Here is a 12,590-nt window from a genome sequence, read left to right as displayed (position 1 = left end):
GCAATCTGTGTCGGTAAAATGCCAGCATGGGGGGGTGTAAGGTGGAGGGGGGACACTACCACGAGATTCTCCCTCCCGTATGTTTCTCTACAGGCGCGGGGGAGGAATGGGAGTATTGTGCCTTTCGGGTAACATTTCCCCTGCCCCCTCCACACCAGCACATCAGTTAATAACAGAAGTGGTGACGAGGTGACTGGGAATCACTGGCCTGCTGCCAGGTTTGTCCAGGTTCGTCAGCATGACAATCTCTCTTGGTTTTAGATCCTACCCGTAACATTTAACCACTCCCCAGTCATTCCCAACTGGCCACACACATCGCGTCGTCTTTCTGTCCTGCACGGCTCTCAATGCTGGGGCCCAGCTCGCCGCTTGTTCCCAGGGGTCGCAGGGGCAGCCATGGCTCAGGACCCTGCTTGCTGGGAGGTGCGTGGGGGGCATGTGGGAACGGGGAGCGACTGGAGCTGGGGACCCTCCACTCAGCTGTCTCCTGTGGCAGACACATGGAACGCATTAGCAGGCTCAGTACAAGTTTGATTGATGGGGGGAGGCATTCTAACTGACTATCAAAGCATGCCTGCTATGTGAGAAGCAGACCCCAATTAGTGGTGCCTTTTTAAAGGCTGCCTTGTTAAGCGGGGAATAAGGGAAAAGAATGAAATTGGCCAGAAAACATGGAGCTATTTAACCTTAATTAGAGGGAAGGTGTGGGCTTTGTGAAAAGGCCATTTCTGAAAGGGATTTTTCTCCCTGGGTACAAAGAGATCCTGCCTGCTTGTTATAGACTTGTTAGAATTTATAAGACCGGGCAGGAGACTAACTTGTAGAAATGCCTTTTATGCCACTTGAATGTGTGGCTTGCTTATTATACACTGCCATGCTGCCATGATGGCTGGTGGAGAGGAGGGGAGCGAGCAACCTTGCCAACTGGCTATAAATTTCATGAACATCATAAATGTAAGTGCTTTCTGGAGAGCTGTACAGATTGCACATAAAAGTCCCCCTTCTGTCCCTGTAAACTGAAAAGAGGGCTTTCTTGGCAAATTAACCATTGTAGATAGCACTCCATGCTGAGCGAGGATGCAGAAAGGCTGCAAATCCAGAGCTACAAAGTCACAACCGCAAGGGGAGGTCTTCAGCGGATCTCGGTGCCTCCACTCCCACGGCAAGCGTTGGTAAGTGACAGACAAAGGCAAGGGGCCTGCAGCCCAGCATCTGGGACAACATCATCCAGGGTTCTGGGGTCAGTTCTCTGGTGAAAGTCCGTGCGCTGAGCCCTGCTGGGAAGGCCCTGGGAGGGCAGAACATGGCACGCTTTGAGCCAGGACAGGCAGCTCCTGCCTTGTCACTGCGAGGGTCGGCGCAAACAGAGCGGGAAGTTCTAGCCAGGCCACGTGCGGCAGAGGAGGCCATGATGGCGGCAGTAGGGTTAGGGTTACCCCATTGCCACTCCTGTCTCTCTTTGCCAGGCCGGGTGTCAGAGGATTTAAATGGCTGTCTGGGAATCTCATCGGGTCTCAGGACGTTCACAAGCGATGAGGGCTGCTGCTAGTTTTATTTTAAATGTTGCCACTTTCCTGAGGGATCAGTGCGGACGGCGCAGAAACATGGGCATTACTTGAGGCAGCGTGACCCAGCGGGTAGGGCACTGAACTACGGGGTAGCAGGCCTGAGAGGTAACCCTGCCAGTCACTGCCACTGACCTGCTGGGTGGACATGGGCAAGTCACTTATCTCAGTGCTTCTGTTTCCTCTCCCACCCTGTGTCTGTTTAGTTAGACTATGAGATTTTGAGGCAGGAACTAGCTGTGTACAGGATCTCCCACGCTGAGGTCTGCAGGGACTACTAATAGTATAAACCCGGCAGAGACCTGCTGCAGTTCAGGTTATATGTATTGGCTAATGAGGGGCACATGCTCTACTCCCCGCTGTGCCTGAGGGACCCCGTTTTTGGTGCCCTTGTGTGATCACTGAACCCCACACTCCCCACAGGGCAATGGGAAAGGGCCACAGAGTCACTTTCTTCTCCAGCTGAACAAGGAACTTTATTGGAATGAGGAATACAGCTTTATCTCTAAAGCTGCTCCCTCTCCATCTCCACTTTGCTAGAGCTTCTGCAAGGACCTTTCCCCAGCCCTCTTTGCACCTGGCTTCCTGCTCCAGATTTAAAGAAACAGTGCCCATCTCCTTGCAGATCCTGTCCGTGATGGTTGAAGCTCTGCACTCGGCTGGCTCCCGCTGCCTTTCCGCCTATGTGGGTTCAAGTTCCCATTGCAGTACCAGATGATTTTACTTTGGTGCCATAAGGAGCACAAAGATAATCTGATGACTACACAGTAGGAGCATTTAAAATCGTCTAGGCAAGCACAGAGCAGGACACTCCACCACCGGCCACCTGAGCCCAGGGCCACCTTGTGAGTGCACAGACAGCTGGAAGGAGGCACTTTAAAGCATAACATGATGACTATATCCATTTGACTAACTCACTGTGACCAGCCCACTGGGGTAGGTGAGAAGGGGGGATCAGAGCTTTCAACTGACAGTGCACCAAGTTCTCTGGGTTTCAGAGTAGCAGCCATGTTAGTCTGTATCTGCAAAAAGAACAGGAGTACTTGTGGTACCTTAGAGACTAACACATTTATTAGAGCATAGGCTTTCGTGGACTACAGTTGGCAGGCAGCATGGGAAGTTGTCTGGCCAAAGACATGAATCTCCATCCCCTAAGAACGTTCAGCGCTGAGTCAGAAGCAAAACACGAGCGGCAAAGATACACCTGGGCTGAATGCAGGGGGCCTGTTCTCACCCCAGCATGCACAGAGTGATGGGTCTCTGCTCTCACAAGCTCCCAGCCAAGACAAGCTTAACCAGGATGAGCCTCCTTTTTGACTGCTGCCCGTGGAACAGCAGAGTCCACCATCCCGGTCCGAGGGGTCTGGCCTCCAGATGGGTGACGCCACACATGCCCATAACACTGGGCGTGTGAGGCCAGCACGCACCACAGAGCTCCCTAGCTTTGCTTTTTACAGAGACGTTTGCATCCTCCCCTAGCGTCACAGTTGGCTGGTCAGATTCCAGTTTCTCCTAACTCCAGACCAGCTCAGTTTGCTCTTCTCACACAGAGCTTGATCGTATGCAGTCTCGTAAATTTCAACCGCACATTCCCAAGGGATTTATCGCTCTCTCTGCCTTTGTAGAGCACTTTGAGATGTTCAGAGGAAAAGTGCGATACGAGGACAAGTATTATCCTTGTTAATGACACAGCATCTCTGACAACTACTTTAAGACAACACATTTCCAGGGGCTGTGAAATCCAGAGCCACAGTCCTTGATGTTGTCTTAAGAGACATCACATTTGTGAATATGAATAAATTCTGCTGACCACAATGAGCCACTGTTTCTTGCATCCAGCTCAGTGTCTTCTCTGGCCAGCATTGGAGTCTTCAGAGGATTGAGAATCACTTCAATGCCCCTGGCTATTGTGCAGTGGTCTCCCCCAGGGGGATCCCAGCTAGGGATCAGAAGCCTGTGGGCAGCAGTAGCAGGCTCCGGTGCTGCTAGAAGGTTTCAGCCTGGAGAATGCGATGGTATAAATGTCTCCCTAAGCCTTTGCTGCTTGGGTCTGGCAGCCAGCTAGCAAATGAATTGCAACAGGTTTTCAATCTGCCATGAAGCACCATTCCTCCTGCTGAACTTTGTGAACAAACGGAGGGGCTCTCTGACACAGAAGACCAGGTTTCAGAGCCAAGCCCTGAGTTGCTCCTGTCCCCATCTGCAGTGTGGGCTTTAGCTGTCAGGACCAGCAGAGCCTTGTGGGTCTAGCTATGTAAGAACCAGGACTCTCGGCTCAAATAAGAGAGTAGCACGAGGTAAGAGAAGCAACCTGACATGACCTGCTAAAATCCAAAGGAAAAGGCATGTTCCCTGGGACTGAATACCAATTCCGATGCAGACAGCTGATCTCTGATCCCAATTTATTACTGGCAATCGCAGCACATTACTGACAGCATCTGCAAAGTGGTGAATTAATGCAGCACATTTCACCTACCGCATGGTTCATTTAACTGGATTCATTAAGAAATTTTGGACCCACCCTCTGCATTGTGGGGCACCAGAGAGCCTTGTACTTATTAAATTTTATCTCGTTCCCCTCCCACACTGGCCATGCCAGCGAATGGAGTGGCTAGCTCCAGTCTCTTCTGTCTATGGTATTAATACAGCCAAAGGCCTTGTCCACACACAAAATTGAATGGGTTTAATCACATTGGCTTAGTTAACAAGTACAAACCTCTGTGTGGACACTCTGATTTAGTGTATGAATGATTCATTTTGGTTCAGCTTAACCGAGTTCCCCACTGACCTAAGATGAACTGAATTACTCAAAATGAGAGTGTCCCCACAGCCTTGGCACCAGTTTAACTAAACTGATTTATAATAAAATCTCACGTAAAAGTGGTGTAACCTTGTGTGTAGACAGGCCCTAAAGGTGTGACATTAAACTGATGTAGCTAAACTGTGCAACTTTGAGTGTGGACACTCTGACATGTGTTTAGTCCCGGGTTATGTTGGTTTAGCTTATCTAAGCCAGCTAAACCAGTTTAGGCAACATTGCATTGCAAGGCTTGTGTCCTCACAGCACTGTGCTGCATCAGATTAAAGGCAGTGCACAGTGGGTAGGGATCCCAGGGTCCCTTGCAGCGCTTCTGACTGCACTGCATTCTGGGAATTTTCCTGGCAGTTTGTGGGGTAACCCCTAGAGTCCAGGAGAATTGTAAGAGTTGGGGTCAAACACCCCCCATCCCTCCCCCTGTAACTGTAACTCACCCCATGCCTTCAGGGTAATATCCCTAGAGGGAGGCTCACACTGCACTGGGAGGTTAGCCCTCTCTGTCCAACATGAGTCTTTTCTACTCAGCATTCCCAAGGTGTGACTGGTCACATGGTGTTGTTGCTGCTCCCTGGTTGGATGGCTGGAACGTTTTAGACTGGAAAAAAATGGACCAATGACTGATGAATAGCGAATGGAAAACTGCGGCCCAATCCCACCAAGTGCCGACAGTGGTGGCACCACACACTGGAGCAAGGATACGTGTGATAGCAACGGCTTGCAGTCTTGGCCCTTGGCTGCCTATTGCCTTCAGCAGCACAGATTCCCTCTTTGCAGGGAGGCTAGATCCTCTGTTTAAAGGGTATCTGTGTATGGAGAACCACAGGGCTGGAGCATGGCTGCACCAACGTGTGGCCAAGGAAGGACATGCCTGGGGTACTTGCCAAGATGCCAAGGGCAGAACCAGTGAGCCACCAAGGGCACTTCCAGCAGCAAGAGAGAGTACTGGGGACCCCTTGGAGCCCCAGGTCTCAGCGTTGTCCTCCTGGCTGGTCAAAGGAAGGGGACCAGGAGGCAGCTGAGCTCTGAGGGCCACACCCTGAAGTTCTCTGGAAGGGAAAGCTCCCCTCAATCTCAGCATCCCACTCACTGTGATGGCCAGAGTAAGGGCTACCCGAGGCGGCCTTTACAGACCCATCCAGCCTTTGCCCCACGGTCTAAGGTACTTGTGCGACCCCCCCAACACTCCTCACAGCCCCGGGGAGGCAGGGCAGTGTGGTACCCCCATTTCACAGAAGGGCACTGAGGCACAAAATGACTTGCCCAAAGGAAGTCTGAAGCAGAGAAGGGTCTTGAGTATCAGACGAGCACCCCAGTCACTGCACCAGCTTCCCTCCCCTCGACGGCCCCTGCCCTTTGGCTTAAAGGCGGCTGGGAGGGACGTTCCTCTTCGCTGCTTCCTGGACCAGATCTTTCTCTGGCAGTGTGGCCGCAGCAGCTTCCCCTGCAAAGAATCATAGAATGTCATGGTTGGAAGGGACCTCAGGAGGTCATCTAGTCCAACCCCCTGCTCAGAGCAGGACCAATCCCCAGACAGATTTTTGCCCCGGATCCCTAAATGGCCCCCCTCAAGGATTGAACTCACAACCTCAAGTTTAGCAGGCCACTGCTCAAACCACTGAGATATCCCTCCCCCCCCCTAAAAAATTCTTGCTGTGAGCCCGTCCCCCGTTAACAGCCCGGCTTCGCAGAGCAGGTGCAGCAGGGTGGCCAAGCTAGTGATGCAGGCTGACGTGCCCTGCCTGTCCCCAGCTCGCTCCCCAGGATGCCAGCTGATCTGGTCCTGGCTCAGATCATTCCCACGCGCTGTCCCCTCTGCCCCCCTCATTGCACGTGTCAGGGACCAGCTGCCCCAGCGCCCAGGTGCACACGGCCCAGGAGACCAGGTTTCTGCTCTCTGCCTGCGCTGTGCGGGGCTCTGAGTGACACAGAGGGGAGGGTATGGGAGGTCAACACCATGCGCAGCTCCCTGCTACAGTGCCACTCACATGCCTCATGACCCAGGGCTTCCCACTTCCAACACAAGCCCCCTCATTCCCACTGCACCCTCCAAGAGCCTCCTGCTTGGGGGTACGTGGCAGGGGCCCACGGCGGGATTGTGATGCCTGCTCGGGAATGAAGGCTGCCTCAGTGGAGTCCCAGTGGACTTGGCCTTCCACGGGAAAGAGCAGCTTGAGTTGTGTCATAGCACAGCTGGGCTGGCACGAGTGGGGTCTGCACATGCTGCCAAGACTGTATCTCCCTATACTTCTGTTAGTCTCAAAGGTGCCACAGGACCCTCTGTTGCTTTTTACAGATTCAGACTAACACGGCTACCCCTCTGATACAAGACTGTATCTGTCTCTCTGCTCCTCTGTTCCTGGGCTGCAGCCTCACCTGCGTGGGGCGGAGACCCAGCAATGTCCCAGTTCGAGTCCCAGCTCCCAGGCCGTGCTGTCAAAGTGGGTTTGGATTTCGGCCCACACCCCATTGACAAGGAGATGGCAACGCCCCCCTTCCACCCCAGGCTCTGCCCTTACATAGCATTAGCAATGCGCATCACTGCTGAAATGTAAACCGGAGCGTGCGGCCCTCCCCCAGCACCGTGCAAGGTGGCGGCAGCGGAGCGTGGGCCGGAATATCAAGGCACAGTCTATGGGTGAGAATGAGCAGCCGATGTCTGCAAGTGCTGGCGACCCCTGGGCGGCGCACGGAGAACAATCGACTCCGAGATTTGTGTCTGCCGAGCGGCCTGAGAGGCTGACCCCTCTCGTGAAGGCTGACAGCTCCCAGGTCTCCCTCTCTGTGCACTGACAGCTCAGGATGGCTGCAGTTGCCTTGTCAGGATCTCTGCCCCCACCTGTTAGATCTCACAGAGGCCATTCAATAGAACAATCTGTGGCTGGGAGGCCGCTGGCTCCATTGACATTTGAGGCCCCTGACTTCAGCCTGATGTTCCCCTGGGGGAGGGGGCTTGGAACGATGCGGATGAGCAGATGCTGACGAAGCCACTGGCAAGGCCTCTGGGAGGAAAGGGAAAGCAGTGATACGAGTCTCGTAATATTGGTGGTTTTTAAAGCCCCAGCTCCCGGAGACATGGGTGGATGAGAATGTTTCAGGTTTGGAGTGTCTAACTCTCCTGATGGGAAAGCACAACCCCAGGGTGACCTAAAGGAAAACAAAACGAATCCAAATTGTCCCTTGATTTTTAGTCCCACAATTCTGGGGTCTGCCTCATGCTCTTTGACCACGTGGGGCTGGTGACACTGGGAAAGGCCTGTGGTTTGGGGCCCAATCCTGCCCTCCAATCGGTGACATCAAGGGGAGTACCAGGAATAGCAAATCGAACCCTTCGTAGAGGTCTGGCCACATGAGTGCGCCTCTGGGCAGCAGGAGGCTGTGAGGATGGCATTGCTAACAAGACGAGAGGATAAGCAACGCCGTAACCTAGAGAGGCCTTCCCTCTGTTGCACAGGGTGAGAGGCACAGTGTCCCTGGGTAAGCTGGCAGTGCTCCACGTGGATCCGCTGGGGCTGGGCTCTGGCGCGGCAGCCTCCTCCCAAAGAGGGTGTTTGCTGGGAAGGGCAGAGGGTGGGCAAGAGGCTGGTAGGCCTGACACAAAGGTGCCAGTGCAGGGCCCTGGCTTTTCCCAGTATTATCGAGTGCTGACAATGGCTCTGGAGTGACTCCAGCGGGAGTCTATTCCACAGGAGCAGAAGGGTGCCCCAGTCTGGCACGCTCTGATGTGGGGGCCTTTTATAGTCCAAACTGTCTGAGGGTGGGTTGGGTCAGGGTGTGAAACCCAAATGCAGCTCACCCAGGGGCCGTCACTGCTGCCTTCTGGGAAGGAAACGTGAGAACTGGGCAGCATTGGCACAATGCACAGTAAGGGGTGATACCCTTCAAACAAGGTTGATTTCACAGGGACTTTCAGGCTGGGACAGCCACTCTTGTGGTTTAGCTGCTGCCCGGCCCTGCAGAGTATCATGGGAAGTCTGTGGCAAACCCTGCACCACAGTGGGACTGGACAGGGCAAGCCTAGTCCACAGGCCTGCCTTGTGGCAGGGTGGATTTCACCAGCCCTCCGTGCAAGATCAGGATGTCTCTGTCAGGTAGATATTATGCATTTCCCAAATTGGTACGTGTGCGGAATGAGGTATTTACTCAACAGCCCATAGCGCCGGTGACAGGTTGTGAATAGAAATGCTCTGAAACGCATTGGCTCATGGACTGAGGCTTGGGATTTACAGGGGAAAAGCTGCCCGTGGCCAGCAGACAAGCACAGGGGTCTGAGAACCCCACTATTGGGGTGGGAAAGATACACACACCTCACAGGGAAAGGCCCTTCCTGGAGATTGACCCAGGGCACGGGGCTGTTGGGTAAACAATAGGTGTGGGTTTTGTAACTGCTGGAAGAAGGGTTTCTTTAAAAAGACAGAATAGGCTAGACCGTGATCGAGTGCCTCATGGAGTCCAGGTACCACAACGTGCTAGGATGTTGAGCACTCGCAACCTGACCAAGTGCAGATGTAGGGAAGCCCATTCCAGCCCCCAGACATGGCTCTAGCACGCTGGGCTGGCTCCCCCGCTGGTGGCCAGCAGGTAGCTTCACTGCAGTCAGTTGCACCAGCCCAGGATCTACTGTTTGTGATGGGGCGCTCTGCTCACCGCTGGGTGATGCCTCTTTCTGGCCGTTCTGGGGATGAGCTCTGCCAGGCCGATGCCCCTTCACTCTGTCTGCGGCCCCTCGCTCACTGCGGGAACTGCAGCTTCTTCTTCACACTCAGCCTTCTGGCCAGGTCCCTCAGCAGTTTCCCCTTCCGGGGTGGTCATTCAGGGTCTCTCTCCACAAGCAGCGTCAGGCAGCCCTTATGCCTGCCACACTGACTCCCGCGTGACTCCAACAGGCTCCGTGTCCACTGCCCTTAGTAATACCACTCTGCTGGGTTGGCAGGGGAGCCCAGGCCCACCCTGTACCCTGGGAGCCAATCCAGGGCCCTTTACCAAGCAGTCCAGGTTTGCAGCTTCCCTAACCTTGCTGCTCTCACCCCTGGATTATGTCCAACCATGCTTCTACTCTTCAGGGAGACCCCAGGGCCAACTAGGTCTCAGGGATTCCTACCCGTCTTCCCTAACCCTTCCCTCAGGGAGAGTCAGGGCAGGCTCCAGGCACCGGCGAAGGAAGCAGGTGCTTGGGGCGGCCAATGGAAAGGGGCCGAAGTGCCGCTGAAGAGGAAGAGAAGGAGCGAAGGACCCGCCGCCAAATTGCTGCCGAAGAAGGAAGCGGCACGATTGGCTTTTTTTTTTTTTTTTTTCCCGCTTCGCTGCTTGGGGCAGCAAAAAAGCTGAAGCCGGCCCTGGGGAGAGTGGCTGCTACTCCTCACTCTGCAGCCCTTCTCTGTTGCCCATCTCTTGGCTTTATATCAGCTTCCCCCCGCCCCCATTCCCTCGCAGGTGAGCTTGCTTCCAATCAGTGGCCCCCTCCTGGCCTAAATCTTTCCTGTGTTTGCAGCTTAATTGGACGCATGGGCCCACCTGGCCTAATTCAGCTCTCTCAGGGCTGGGGTGGGGAGTACACCCCACGCTGCTGAGTGGCATTGCTGTGCATGGTTAGTCTGCTGCCGCCTCCCACTCCAGAGGTGGCTGCCTTTCAACGCAAAGCGAGCCATTGGCCTATGGAGCTGGCAAAGCGTTTGGGGATCCTCTGTGATTAAAGGCAGATCAGAAATCACAGGAGCCTTCCTGCGGGTTGGCTCAGACCCTGGCCTGTCAGCCTGACTGCCGAGCCCGCTGCCTGGGGGTGGGTGAAGGCCGCTTGGTAACATTCTCCGCCTGAAGTATTTTTAAGTGGATGATTTTCTCCCCCTCTGAGCAGCCCGGACACCCGGTGCCCCGCAGCCCTGACAGAGTTTTTTTTCTCTCCAGCTTGACTAGTTCTTTGTGCCCTAAACAGCAATTAAGGATCAAAGTGGATCTGCCTTTGCCCGCACCAGGCATCTCCGTCTGACTCCCGTCTGCTCGCTGCGGCGCGGCTCTGATTTCCAGCTCCTGCCTTGCTTATTTAACATTCTGGAGCCTGTTTTGAGTGCCCCAATATTTTAAAATAAATTGCTGCATGTAAAAGGCTTAATGTCACATTCTGTTATTCTGACTGTTAAAAGAAAAGTGAAATCTTCAATGGGGCCACTGGAGCAGAAGCGATCAAACAGTGGGAGGCCCTATTAATGTGTATTACGTTTCATTATTCCAGCGCGGCGTGTCAAGCGGCTTCTCATCAGAACTCACGCAACAGATCAGAGCGTTAACTCTTTGCAAGCAAACGCAGGGGCAAGCTTTGTTGTGTTCCTCGCTTCTCCGGCTTTGTCTCTCTGATGCAGCTACCGGGTCCTTAACACACACCCCCCCTCAGCTTCGTGCTGCTGTTCCCTCCGCCAGCATCCGGGCGTGAGGAGCAGGTGGGGAGCTCGCTGCACGTGTAACTGGGGAGGGAGGCAGATGGGCCGCTTAAGACACATGCAGTGGGGAAACTGGGGGGGGTGGGGGGAGAAAGGGATGAGAAGGAGAAGTGTGTCAACGCGGAGAGGCGCAGAGAGAGAGGGAGGGAGAGAAAGGCAGGTGAGGCAGGGGTGCTGGAACAGTGTTTATGGGGGGGGGGGGGGGCTGAGAGCCATATAAATCCTGTATAGGATGGAAACCACTTCAAGCCAGGGGTGCAGCAGCATCCCGGCACCTCCGGCGTGAGGAAGAAATGAGAGAGAGCAGAGTCCCAAACGCCTGCCCCCGAGTGCTCACCCTCATGAGTGCCAGCCCCGGAGGGTTCCCTGCGAGCTCGGTCACTGCTCTCTGTACCCTCCCTGCACTGCTCTGTGCCCGGCCGCCCGGCACCATGGAGCCTTAAAACCCTCGCTCACTCCAAGGACGCTGAAATGCGCCGTGCTGGAGCTGCCGGCCTGTTGGGGCGTGGGGGGCGGAGGTGGAGGGAGCTGCCGACAGAGGGCGAGAGGGTGTGGGCCAGGACAGGACCCCTCACTGGAGTGAGCCGTGGGGGATGGGCTGAGTGATGGACTGAGAGGCAGTGAGTGGGACGAGGCTGGGGGTCCCAGCACCCCACACCCCAGTAATTCTGTGTCCAGAGCACCCCCCAGTGCAAAGGCAGGGAGCTAGGGCGTATTATTCTGTCTCTCTGTTGGGCTAGCGCCATTGTGCGAGGCCCTGTACAAACACAGAACAAACTGACTGCCCCGCAGCTAATGCCAATTGTTCACGTCAATGGGCCCGGCCAAGTGGAAACCGATTCAGACTGAGTGGCTTTGTGTCTGGGAAGGTGCCATTTATCAAACCAGCTGACTAAGCAATACCAACACTCTCCTCTGCAGCGTCTCTGCTCCCCGACTGAGACCCACACGGCTCGCGCTGCCCAGAACCATGTCCCGAGGGAGGTCCCTACCCTTACCCAGTTGTACAGATGGGGAAATGAGGCCCAGACAATGCCGTGACTTACACAAGACCTGGCTCAGAGGCAGTACAAGAACTCAGCTCTCCTGAATCCCATGCCCAGCCACTGGCCATGGCACCATGGCATGTCCCAGGAGATGCAGGAGAAGAGGGTGACAGACAGGGGCGGCAAACGGGAGCTCTGAAAAGAGCATCAGAATTCAACTGGGAAGCTGCTGCATTTTCTTCAAACAGCCTATGTCCATACAGGCAGGAGCCCTGGAGGACTCGGGCTACGGGGCCAGAGCGCTGCCCCCACACTCACTCACAAATCATGAGTCTGGGCCCCAGAGGCAGGAGATTAAACAGTAATATTTCATTGGGCTTCCCTTTTCTGAGCAGGGGGTGGGGTGGGTGGGCGCTCACTGAATGGGGGGCCGAGGACGCAGCTTGCTGGGGAACCGCAGGCTAGGCGTAAACAGGCCCCTGGCATTGTCTGAGAGCAGAGGGAGGCTGTGAGGCTCGCACGTCGAGGGGGCATTGACCAGCTTTTAGAAAAGAGTAAGGGGAAACTCCTCCCCTGGGGGGATTCTCTCCCCTTCTCTCTGCTCCCCTTCCCTGGAGATCCCCCTTCTCTCTGCTTCCCCTCCCTGGGGATCCCCCTTCTCTCTGCTCCCTCTCCTCTCTGCTCCCCCTCCCTGGAGATCCCCCTTCTCTCTGCTCCCCCTCCCTGGGGATCCCCCTTTTCTCTGCTTCCCCTTCTCTCTGCTCCCCCTCCCTGGAGATCCCCCTTCTCT

General features: G+C 54.9%; 1 long non-coding RNA gene across 1 annotated transcript; it reads left to right on the top strand.

The window, feature by feature from the left end:
* Positions 1 to 315: 315 nt before the first annotated feature.
* On the top strand, positions 316 to 10,467 carry LOC117868127. Its single transcript, XR_004643570.1, has 3 exons — positions 316 to 423; positions 1,055 to 1,172; positions 10,285 to 10,467. It is a non-coding gene; the product is annotated as an uncharacterized LOC117868127 (long non-coding RNA).
* Positions 10,468 to 12,590: the final 2,123 nt, after the last annotated feature.

Source organism: Trachemys scripta, chromosome 20, assembly GCF_013100865.1.
Source record: "Trachemys scripta elegans isolate TJP31775 chromosome 20, CAS_Tse_1.0, whole genome shotgun sequence".
NCBI classification, from domain to species: domain Eukaryota; kingdom Metazoa; phylum Chordata; order Testudines; family Emydidae; genus Trachemys; species Trachemys scripta.
This window is presented reverse-complemented; position numbering and strand designations above follow the sequence as displayed.